At 29.7% G+C, this 12,107-nt stretch overlaps 1 protein-coding gene across 7 annotated transcripts in view; it reads left to right on the top strand.

Moving 5' to 3' along the window:
- LOC130663541 (uncharacterized) overlaps positions 1-12,107 on the top strand; it is a 68,258-nt gene that overhangs the window by 42,292 nt on the left and 13,859 nt on the right. For 2 of the 7 annotated variants that reach the window (XM_057462819.1, XM_057462818.1), the window contains exon 1: positions 8,063-8,449. The exons of 2 other annotated variants lie outside the window; for them this stretch is intronic. The gene's annotated coding sequence lies outside the window, so the exon portion shown is untranslated. Of the gene's footprint in view, positions 1-7,669; positions 7,797-8,062; positions 8,450-12,107 lie in introns of those variants that run through there. 3 more of the 7 variants (XM_057462817.1, XM_057462820.1, XM_057462822.1) reach the window with 3 other exon arrangements.

Raw genomic sequence — 12,107 nt, 5'->3', positions numbered from 1 at the left:
TAACAGACTTAAATCTGGAAGGTTTCAAGCTTATACATCAATTGGCTTCCAAGAAAAAAAAAAAAAAAATAAGAAAAACGTTTGACTTTGCGGGTCAGCAATAAAACTTTTCACTGTCTTAAAAAAATACTCTTTAGAAAACGTACATGTCCGAGTGACTCATAAACTCGAATTTTAAAAGTGAGAATGAAACCAATATCTTTTCGTGTTAGAAAATTTTTGTTTTTCTCAGCGGTAAAGTCAGAAATTGTCGCAATTTTTAAGTTTTTAAAAGAGACTGGGTACTGGGTAGTTTACTTGAAATAAATTTTATTCATAATTATCAATAAGAATATCATCTGGTTTTCTTATTCTTATTTTTATTTTATCAGAGCTTTTTAAAAATGAAAACAATTTACAAAATATCACACTCAAATAATCGTGTTAAAATTTTAAGTAGTTTTATATTCGTCTCTTGTTATCTCTGTAGAGTCGTGTAAGGACGTGCTGGTTCCGAGGCTTCTTCGTGCCAGGCTCCGCGTCTGATTTTGTTCGTCAGTGAATGAGCAGCCGTCGCGAATGAAAGAGCATGAGTGATGGACGAGAAAGGAAGTTATAACTTGCGCACGTGGGCAATTACCGCGCAAAACCAACTATTTTGTCTGCCAGCTCGTTTTGCTAATCTCACTTGTACATCGATTCTTATTCTCACTGTATATATTTTCACTAGAAGTTACTTTGAATAACAAAAAAAAATCTATAATTTATAATGATAACCTACATAACAACATTTTAAGGGTTGAAAAAAAATTACGACTTAATAAATTATTTTCATACTTTTATTGGGTCAGTGCATGATATTTAACAATTACTCATCACCCTGATCAAATATATAAGATAAAATATGATTCATAATTTATTTTAGCCACCCAGGTAGAAAATTGTCTTAGTCGGACAAGTTTGAAACTTCAAAATAGCTTTATTTTAGCTTAACATCTAAGTCTTGTTTTGTAAGCTTTATTCTAGGTTGTTATTAGGATGAATTCTATGACAAGTCTTTAGAATGTAACTAACCTTCAAATATACCTTGCTGTTAGCTCTTTTTCCACGCGTATGATAAGATTTGTTCTAAGCTTGGATTCTAAACTTAAAATTACCTTATCTGCTAACATTACTCCAAGCGTACATTGAAAACTGAAGTTTGAGGTTAATTAACAGTTTGTGTTATTGTTTATAAGTGATAAATAAGTTCAATTTTATTTGCAACATATATAAAGAAAAATATTTACTAAGCAAGAAAGTTTTGATTTTTTTTTAATTTATTGAATCACAAGTTTTTAATGCTCATAATAAAAAAATTTAAAATTTTTAAAACGTCCTTACTCTCTTAAGTTAAATCAGTAAAAATGTTACTGATTTTTTCAGTAGTTACAAAATTTACTGAAAGATCAGTAGCTTTGAATAAATTTACTGACTAATCAGTGAATTTAGCTTCACGGCAGTAAAGAGTGCCATCTATTTGGAAGCTTGTTTGTTAGACAGAGGTTGATTGCAAGTTGTAATCAAAGTTTATTATTTATATTGCACTATTATTAGGGTAAGTTTAAAATATTTCAACAAACAAAAGTTAATTTATAATTTATATACTAATAAAACTTATTTATTTTTCTCTATTGAATGTGACTAGAATAATTCTGAAATTTTTTTTCTAATAATCTTTGTAGTTGATTTATATCTAAGGTAATGCATAACCTCAAATCGTCTTATTAATTATTTTATGTTTTTAAATAAATATTATTATTATTTTCAGATACATGTTTATACGGTGTCATCAAACCACTAGGGAAAATATATATAACACTACACATTTAATGCCCAATATCTGATGTTTGTGTACAAAAAAAAAAAAAATAATAAAAAATTTTTCTCTGTAAACATGTTTTCAAACTTAAATTACCAAATCTATTCTAGCTAAGAATAGGATATATTTTTAACCTTATAGTAAGCTAAATTGTCACTATTTATGCAAGCTAAAACTGCAAGCTTTATGTTAGCGATCCAAAGCGTTACCAACTAACCTTGTGTTAACCATAGTTTGTTGGCTAATTTTAGGCTAAAACTGATAAAATTAGCTTAATACAAGCTAATTCCATTGATGACTTTCTACCTGGGCAATATTAATGATAAAATATTTTGTTGTATATAAGATAACATTCGATAGAATAAAAATCATAATAATCATAATAAAAATATAGACTTTTTATTTGGTTTTGTTTGTAATGATAAATGTTTTTTTTTGTAATTTTGGATGTTATTTTTTTTTCTTACGTTAAATAATTATCTTAAATTATAGTACAAAGTTCCAGAGGCATTCCGTGACGGGAATTTTCTCTCGTTATTCGTTCATTACAATAAATCGGTGATTGCGATAATTGTTATTATTTTGAGATTTCATGTGGTGAACGTGAAGCAATAGTTAATGTTAGATGCATGGACATATTTGTTAAAAATTCTTGTCTCGTCCTTTACCCGTCTGTTCAATCTATTAACTCTGATAATTATTGAGAATTAAGATAAAATTAGTTCGGAAAAATGTAGATTTTGCAACAATTATATAATTTAACTTTCTCATTTAGAATGATTTTTTGATTTCTTGGAAGTATTGGTAGAAATAATCAAACAAAAAATAACATATTTTATTTGATTTTAATATTTAAAACAAAAGCAACAGTTAATATTTTCAACTTCTCGCTATGAAATTTGAAAGTTTTCGAAAAAAAAGGAAATTATTGGTGTCAGTCCGATTTCCAAAAATCGAGTTTTCATCAGATCTTGAGATTTGGAGATTCTAGGAAGCTTTTCTGACCATTTTTAAATGGACGTTCGTCCATCTGTCCGTTCGTCTGTGTGTGTGTTAACTTTTTTTGACCGACGATATCTTTAGAACGAATCGACCGATTTGAACGTGCTTGGCAGCAATTGAAAGGGTTCACCAAGACTTCAAACTGATTAGATTTTGAAATGGATCGGTCAACCAGTTCTCAAGTTATTTGAAAAATCAAAATTTAAAAAAACTAAAAATAATTTGTTTTCTTAGTTTTTTGTTGCCTAACTCGTAAATCGCTTGATCAATTTGTGTCTAAGTTTCATCAAATCTAAGTCTCAACAAGCTCTTTTGATTGCCGCAATGCACGTGCAAATCGATTGATTTGTTTCGACGATATCACCGGACAAAAATTTTTTTTTCTTTATACCTTGGCCGGAAGTACGTACGTCTGGCCTCGAGTTCACGGCGGAAAGTCTAACATTTGTACCGTGCTGGAATTACTCGCGTGCCATCTATGACAGCGGGCAAAAGAAAGTAATAGCGAAACGAAAGAGTTTTTTTGTGCCCACTGGCGCAATTGTTACCAGTTATACGTATACTACCGTCACTTCGACGAGATTTGCTGACACTGTTGCTCGTATTCATAACCTCAAAACTTGTTCACAATTAACTTGAAATTTTAAATGTCTGTGTGTTTGAAAAAGTAATATTTACTGAAGAGTACAAACCAATAAAAATAAATGAAATATTATCATCTAGTGAAACGACAGACGAGGACGAGGTTCTCAGAAATTTTAATGTGTAATGATCATTTAGGTTGTAGATGTATTTGATGTCTGCCCCCCGACCAGCAGCACTCGTTTCATTCGTGCCGCACATGTCGGGGCAGGCATCAATACATGCTGAAACGTAGTTACATAATCTGTACAAGTTTGATTTGTCAAGAAAAATAGTATACACTGCACGAACAGAAAGTTGGAGAGCCCTGAACTGCACGTCTGATCGGCTTCGCCTCGGGCATCGTGACGGGCAGTGCAGGAATCTCCAACTTTCGACCCTTGTAGTGTAATATACTGATTTCAGCAAAATGAATATTTTTGTGATCCAACCGTTTTTTGAGCTCCCTTAGCTAGAAAACAGCGGGAATTTTTGGGGTTGGCCTACAGAGTAGGCTTTTCAGATTTTTTTCTCGGAGAATTACTATAAAACAAGTTTAATGATATATGGGTCAGAAGAGCTTTCACCGAAATAATGACTACACGGAAAGAAAATTATGGTAACTTTTGCTATACATTATGGGGATAGTTCCCCTAAGGGTATAGGGATTGTACCCATACTATTATAGGGATGGTTCCCATAATATATGGGAATAGTTCCCATAATATCATAAAAATGTTTTTTTTGCAAAACAGTGTAGAAATTTCCCTTATGATATGGAGAGATTCAAATGAAGCTTCTTCGATGCTAAATTTGTCAAAAAGAAAAAATTTTTATTAAAAATTTTAATGTTTTTGCCAAATACGAATTTTTTCTTCAATGTTTGAATTTTCGTTTTTATATTTAATAATATTTCTGTGTATTGTAGAAGTGATTACCACATTTTTCCTTAAATTAATATTTTCATGATAGTATGGGAATCATTCTCATAATATTATAGGAATGTTTCCTACACGGAGAAAAAAATATTGTTCTCAGAAGTATACTGTATAGTTACAGTAACAATACGCTATAGTTATCTACTAGATTGTTACTGCAACGATCTACTGTATCGTTCTGACAACAATACGGTGGATAGCTCTGAGATCTATACGGTATCGTTCTGAGCCCTATCTGACGTCACGCGCGTTGCAAATTATATGAAATATTTAAAAACCTTTATCATTCATAAATAAATGATAAGCAAATAACTTTGATTAAATAAAATAATTTATAAAACTGATTTATTAGTTAGTTATAGTCTAAATAAATTTTAAATATAAATATAAATATATCTTTTAATTTTTTGAATTTATTTATTATTAATTTAATTTTAAATTAAATAATAATTCAGATCTCATTTGTTTATTAATTATTTTTCTACTATTTACGTATCACATTTAAATTATAAAACATCGACTATATATAATATTTAGATTTTTGGTTATGAATGTATATTTGATTACAAAAAGCATAAAAAACACTTATCAATAAATATATCAACATAGTTATGGAGATTCTACTCTGTTAATTTATTAATTATCCGTGGGTCCATATTTCAACATCACAATTATTTTTTACACTATTTTTTTTATTAAACGTCTGCTAGCAATAATTATACAATATTCAAAAGTTGGCGCGAAAATGGATGTTTAGTTAGGTTAGACGGTGCCGTGTGAGGTGACGACTACGGAAAGTCGTATAGGGCTCACAGCTATCTAATAGATAGTTACCGGAACGATACGGTATTGTTACCATAAGCATACGTATTGTTGTGGTAACGATTTACGAGTTACTATACTTTAGATCGTTCGAGGAGCAATATTTTTTTCTCCGTGTATAATAGTATGGGAACCATTCCTATAATATTATTGGAATAGTTCCCATACTATTATAGGAACCATTCCCATACTATTATGGGAACCATTCCTATAATATTATGGGAATGGTTCCGATAATTTATGGGAATGATTCCTATAAAATATAGGGCTCATTCCTATATATTATGAGAATGATTCCCATAATATTATAGGAACCATTCCTATAATTACAGGAACCATTCCTATAATGCAGTGGGTATCATTCCCATAATTGTAGGAACTGTTCCTATAAGTATGGGAAACATTCCTATAATTATAGGAACTGCTCCCATAATTTGTGGTCATAATTCCTATGTTGGTATAAGAAAAAATTTTATAGAATTATGGGAACCGTTTCCATAATTTTCTTTCCATGCATAAACATTTTCACATAGTTTGAGGTTTTTGTTTGTAAGTAATCAGTGATATAATAATTATAAGAAAAAAAAATGAAGTAAAAAATTTCTATAATACTATATGTTGATTATATATTGCACTGTAAGAAATCGAGAATAAATCCGGAATGAATATGGATTTTATTTTAATCCGAATTTATTCTGGTCTGGAATAATACTTGAATAAATTTATATTTAATTGAAAAAACTTTCTTAAAAGAATCAAAGTCATTTTAGTAGTTATAGTGACATATTTTTTATGAGAATATTGAATATTTTGGGACAGTATGACGTGAAGTTTTGTGGTTATGGTTGAGGTTGATGTAAGTCATATGGGAGCTTGTGACTCATCAGCAACTGCATTAATTACATCGTGTGCCAAAAGGTAAAAGGGCGCATAAATTTTTTTTTCATCGCCAGTTGATTAAACATTTTCTACGCTTGAAAATCAAACATTCTTTTCCCAAAGCTAAAAGGGTGTCTTTAATTATGCGCCCTTTTAGCTTTAGGAATTTGAAAATTTTGTAACCAAAAGCTAAAAGGGCGTATAAATTTTTTTTCTGAAAAATTTATTAAAAAGCTTAACCGAAGTCTAAAAATGAAAAAAAAAAAAAATGCTGCTGTCAAAAAGGTGTATTCTAACTAATACGTTCTTTTAATATCAAAATTATACTTCGATTTCTCTCTGCAAATTTTTTACAGTGTATTAACATGGTATCTTAGAAAAATTTTTCACCAAATTTTCAGCCATGAAAAAATTATATACTCATGACTCAATAACCAATTACTCTCAAACTAATTATTATACAAAAAATTTGATGCATTGCTATGAAAACCTCAAAGTATCCTCTATGTTAAGTACATTTATTACACTTATTTTATCACACCTGTGCAGAAGTTCGACTGTCTGCCCTTTTTAGCGGAAAGAAAGTATCAATTCTCTGTCATGAGGGAACAAATTAATTAAAGATGAGCATTCATCAACTTTCCATCAACTAATCACAAGAATTCTAATCTTCTATTGTAAATGTGGTAAAAAAGAAGCATGCACATTTAAGGGAGGCTAGTAGAACATCCCGACCCATGTGTTTGTGACCCTCGCCTTCAGCTTGAACAGACAATCACAACGCGGGTTAGAATGACCTGCATTCTGCTCTAAGTAAGCAATATACTTTTTAATTTTCATCTCTGCATTAAATTACAAGTTTTCATTCCTGATTAGTCCGTTTGAAACCAGCTTATTTCAGGCCAATATGATTCAGTGGATAGAAAATCATCAGTTTCTTCTGTAGGGTAAATATTTCTAGTTAAATTAGTTTACATATTACTTCATTTTTAAATCTAGCAGCCCTGTACATTATCTTCTATATTTTAATTTTTTTTCTTTGCAAAAAATTTGATCATGGTAGAAATGCTGTGCTGGATATTATCCTGCAAATTTAATTAAGTCCCGATTTACTCAGATTTCGAACAGTTTTTGAGAATTAATAGACAAATATTGACTCTAAAATGTTTTCTATATGAACTGTCAGTGTATTTCTATTAATAAGTTCAAATCCCATTGTATCGTTGTATGTTTTATCAATTTAAATCTTAAGCTTATTTTTAACTACAATCAATGTAAGTTGTAATAATAATATTGATAATATGCAACTTTTCTTTAGTTTAAATTGAAAGAGAAATCGCAAAGAAACATCTGTTAAAATAAAATTTTATTTTTATAGATGTATCATATATAGAAAAAATTATGTTGTGTTTATCGGCATGATTTATGAGGTTTCAGGTGCAATATTCAGTTTGCGTCATAGAGTCAGTATGCAGAAGTTACTATAGTAGATTCGATAATGCGGTGGGTTCACGAGGGTGGTTCATAGAGAAGGCCTGAGGGTATCTCGCACGCCAGTCCGTGTTTCGACGTGACTCGTGCCGCAACCCTTTATTGTTTGTTCTGTCAAAAATTCAAATTCCACTATCCAATATTTACAAAAGTGAAATTTAATCAGTAAATTTTATAATTTATTCACCAATTTACATTTTATCGTAAGAAAATAATTCATTGTAGACATATATTTAGATAAAAATTTATTTAATTGACACATAAGATAATTACTTATTAATTTAAATCTTAAAATAATAAATAAAAATGGTAATTTAAAGTATGACAAAGGCTGTTAGTCGTACGCCGTCTGACAAGATTAAATAAATTCAAGTCGATTTAATCTCTCACGTGGAATAAAATAAAGCCTTATTCGATACTCGTATCAAAACTTAAAATATTATTCAGTTGCATAAACAGATTTTTTGAGCAACTACCGCACTCTTCACAGTGTCTTACATTACATAAAGAGTAAAAGAGAAAGAAGCTCACGTTAATACGGAAAAAGTGTACAAAAGCGAGAAAAAAAAAGCAATAAACAGATACGTGAACATAAAAATCAACGACGGCCCAGCTGCGTGTGTTTAACTGGCTCTATGCCCTTCACTTTTTTTTATATATTTCCCGGAAATCGTTCTATTAATTTATTCTTCTATCGTCGTGTAGTCTTGACTAGTCAATGTGTATCCATAGGTTTTATAGAACGAAAAAAATGTTACGTTAAAGTATTACAGTTTGTGAAATATTTAAATATAAACCTAAGACCTATATATTTTTCTATATATAAATATTAGTAGTACTGTATTTATTGTGATCGGTAAGTTAAATAATTACTTAAGAGTCCTTGATTCTTTAACGATTGATTGGCAGGATTGGCAATTTGGCCAATTATCGTACGCCGGGGTTCGCGGAATACTGAATCAAATTATAGGTATAGTATATACTAAGATACAAGAGGACGTAACGAATCGGCTGGTTGGCTTTAGCCGACGGCAAGTCGACGATCGAATTCTGATTTACGAATTTTCGGCGAAACTCGAGGTCGAAACTCTCGTCTTAAGCGCCTTTCTAGTTTCTCTTATCCTCCAGCAATTTTTAGTACAAAGGAACTATTTTTTGACAATATATCCAAAAGATCATCCTAAAGATAACAAATTTTTTATGAATTAACCTGCTGAAATAATTGAATTTCTTTATTTTTTTTTTAATCATTTATATCCCGTCTATTGCTACAAGGAACATTTGCACGAATACTCCATTTCTTAATATCAGTAATATTGATAAAGAATAATGATACACTGAGTTAATATTTTTGCACCTGGTATTTTAAAAAATTTTCGGCTTAAATCTTTTTCACTTAAATTTTCAAGATTGTGACATTGATTTTTACACATGTTGCTTATTTATTTTTTTATTTCATCTTGTTATTCTTGAAAAATTGCTTTGTTCTACACCTTCGTGTCGTCAGTCACGCCGAGAGATCGATGCGTCATCAAGCGCGAGGTAATACAAGGTCTACCGATTTTATCCGGTTCTTGAAATATATCTAAAACAAATACATATATTTTTGATATCAATGATTAAAAACTAGTTTCTACTAATTATAAAATTTTTCAATTTTTTTGTTGACAATTTCATTTAAACTAAAAAACGTATTGCATAACATTATGTGATGATCGAGAGAGAACATAAAGACGAAGAGCTGGTATGATTTTCGGATTATTTGGTAAATTCTGTTATGAGTTATCCGGGAAAAACGCGGCAAAATGTTATGTTTTTAATTTTTTGACTCCATATCTTTTGAACTAATTAACCGATTTTGATCTTCAATGTGACAATCGACGCGTTTTATTGAGTTCTAAAGTGGATTAGATTTTGAAATCGATCGACCGAGCTTTTTCTGAAAAATTTCAAAAAAACTAAAAAAAAAATCTGTCTATCGGTTGATCCTGCGGGCCAGCCCTAAAACTTTCCGCTGTTTTCGAGCTCGAGGAGCTCGAAAACATTGTTGTGGTTACATTGTCGAGCTCTTCGAGCTCGAAAATACTTTTGTATGCCATTGTTTTTGAAAAAAACCGTTTTTTAGCATTTTTTTCCTCCACGATATCTCGCGAACGAATTAACCGATTTTGATGGTTGAGGTGGCAATCGGCGTATTCTATTGAGTTCTAGAGCAGATCAAATTTTTAAATTGATTTATCCAGTCGTTTTTAAAAAACTCCAAAAAAACTAAAAAAAAAATTTTTTTTGAATTCTTTCGTCAACGGTTTCTCTTGAACGAATGAACCGATTTTGATTTTTTTGGTGGCATTCGACGCGGCTTATAAAGTTTTAGAGCTGAGTAAATTTAGGAATTAATTAATCAAGGAAATTAAAAATTATCCAAATAAAACATTTTCGAAAAAATTTTATTTTTGAAATATTTCCGAACGCACCCTACTGATTAAGCTCAAATTTTTATAGCTTCGAGATATTAACAAGCCGCGTCGAATGACACCTCAAAGATCAAGATCTCATACTAAATATTCTGATTTAACCTAATAAATTTTACTATGCAGTTGGTATAAATTTTATCTGTTGCTTTGTCAAAATTACAATGCACCTTGTAAATTCTGTTCGATGTATTTTAAACATTTCTACAGTATTGGTAATTCATACAATAATTCCATACTGTTCTCATGTTACTATGACTATAGTAATTTTTCTATAAATTTTTGATGAAAAAAATACCTTAAAATTCTCTGAGTGTAATAAATATCCGTGAAAATTTATTTATTCCCGTTGATATCATTAAACTTGACTGTTGACTAATTTTAAAATTTAAAAACAACTATATAGTTGAGTTTTTCATTTAAAGGACTCCACAAAATAACGTTCTAACAAAATTCATTATTTTGTATCCTTTATATTTTCATTATTTGAGACTTTAATATCTTATTTTACAAACAACAGATATTTAAGATTTGGCTGTTAATCTTTAAAGTTTAATTTTTTTCGTATTTACTTTGTCGTTTTTATAGTTTTAAATTATAATTTTATCTAAATGAACTGTATATTGTAGCATTCGATTTATAATTATTAGATATAGGGGAGGGTGGGGCAGAGCGGCCCCCCTAAGCCAATTATTATTTTTTGTGGCTTTCAACCATAAGATCACCTTACTTTTGTCCTATTTCGAACAAATTTATGGACATTTTGCCAAAATTCTGAAAAAAAATTTTTTTTTTTGTGGGGCAGAGCGGCCCCTCTCCAAAAAGTGATAAAAAAATTTTTTTTTCGTTTTATTTTTTTTTAAATTGTTTTCATCATTAAGAATGTATTTCTTTCTCTTGACTACTATTTTTGGTTTTATATTACTCGAAAAAAATTTTTTAAAGTGTAATAAATCGTTCACTCTCGATTACCTTAATTACTTATTGTTATTTAATAAAAAAAAAAATCAATTCTATAATTTTACTTTATTTCAAAAATTTGTCAACTAAAAAAAAAAATTTAATTTTTATAAATTTTGAGTGACCAAATGTGCCTCTTACATAGAGAAACGGCTGAAAAAAATGAAAAAATAATTTTTTCGGAAGTTTCGGCTGGTCCATTTTGCCCCAGGTGTTATGTGTAGGGCTAGAAATGTGGAATTATAATAATTTTTTTTTAATTTGACGATAAAAATATGCAAAAATCACTTTTTCAAAATTTTGGGCTTGTCCATTTTGCCCCAAATGTCATGCGTAGGGGTAAAAATGCGCAAACATATCGGATTTATAGTAATTAGGCGAAAAAAAAAAATTTTTTTTTTGATCAAAATTTCAGGGGGGCCGCTCTGCCCCACCCTCCCCTACTAATGAACAACCACATAGCATAAACTTGAGTGTTTGTAAAATATGATAAAATTTTAACAATAAAGTTTTACCGTTGTAATTGTTTCAATAATTGAAGTAGAACTTTATTTTTTAATCTCGTTCACCGACAGAGATATGTACATATTATTGAGAGTTGCCACATCTTTTTATAAAACCATATGAGCTAAAAATAACGAAGTCATTTTATTACTTTCTTTTATGAATTAAGTAATAATTATTTATTTATAAATTTGTTATGTTATCAATTATTATAAATTAAAATAATAAATTTTTATAACCATTAGGAGAATTAAGTAAACGAACAACTTCGGACACTACTTTGACTCATTAGTTTTGCTCGAACTTTCTTAATATCAACTACAGCTCGTAGCGACCACCACCCGGGTCAAAAAAAAATCTTAAATTTGACTTGATTTAACTAAATTTTCTTTGAAGTCATCGATACGCCGACAACTGTATTCCACATTTTAACTTTTTTTAACTTTTTTTGACTTAATCTTGACTTTTTTTAACTTTTTTGACTTAGATTAGACTTTTTTTGACTTAAATTGTTTAGTTTCCTTTAATTTAACTTTTTTTGGCTTAAATTATTTCATTGACTTAAATTTGTCTCATTTT

The sequence above is a fragment of the Microplitis mediator genome, chromosome 2 (assembly GCF_029852145.1).
Source record: "Microplitis mediator isolate UGA2020A chromosome 2, iyMicMedi2.1, whole genome shotgun sequence".
In the NCBI taxonomy this organism is placed as follows: domain Eukaryota; kingdom Metazoa; phylum Arthropoda; class Insecta; order Hymenoptera; family Braconidae; genus Microplitis; species Microplitis mediator.
The sequence above is the reverse complement of the archived record's forward strand: the minus strand, read 5'-3'. Positions and strand labels throughout refer to the sequence as shown.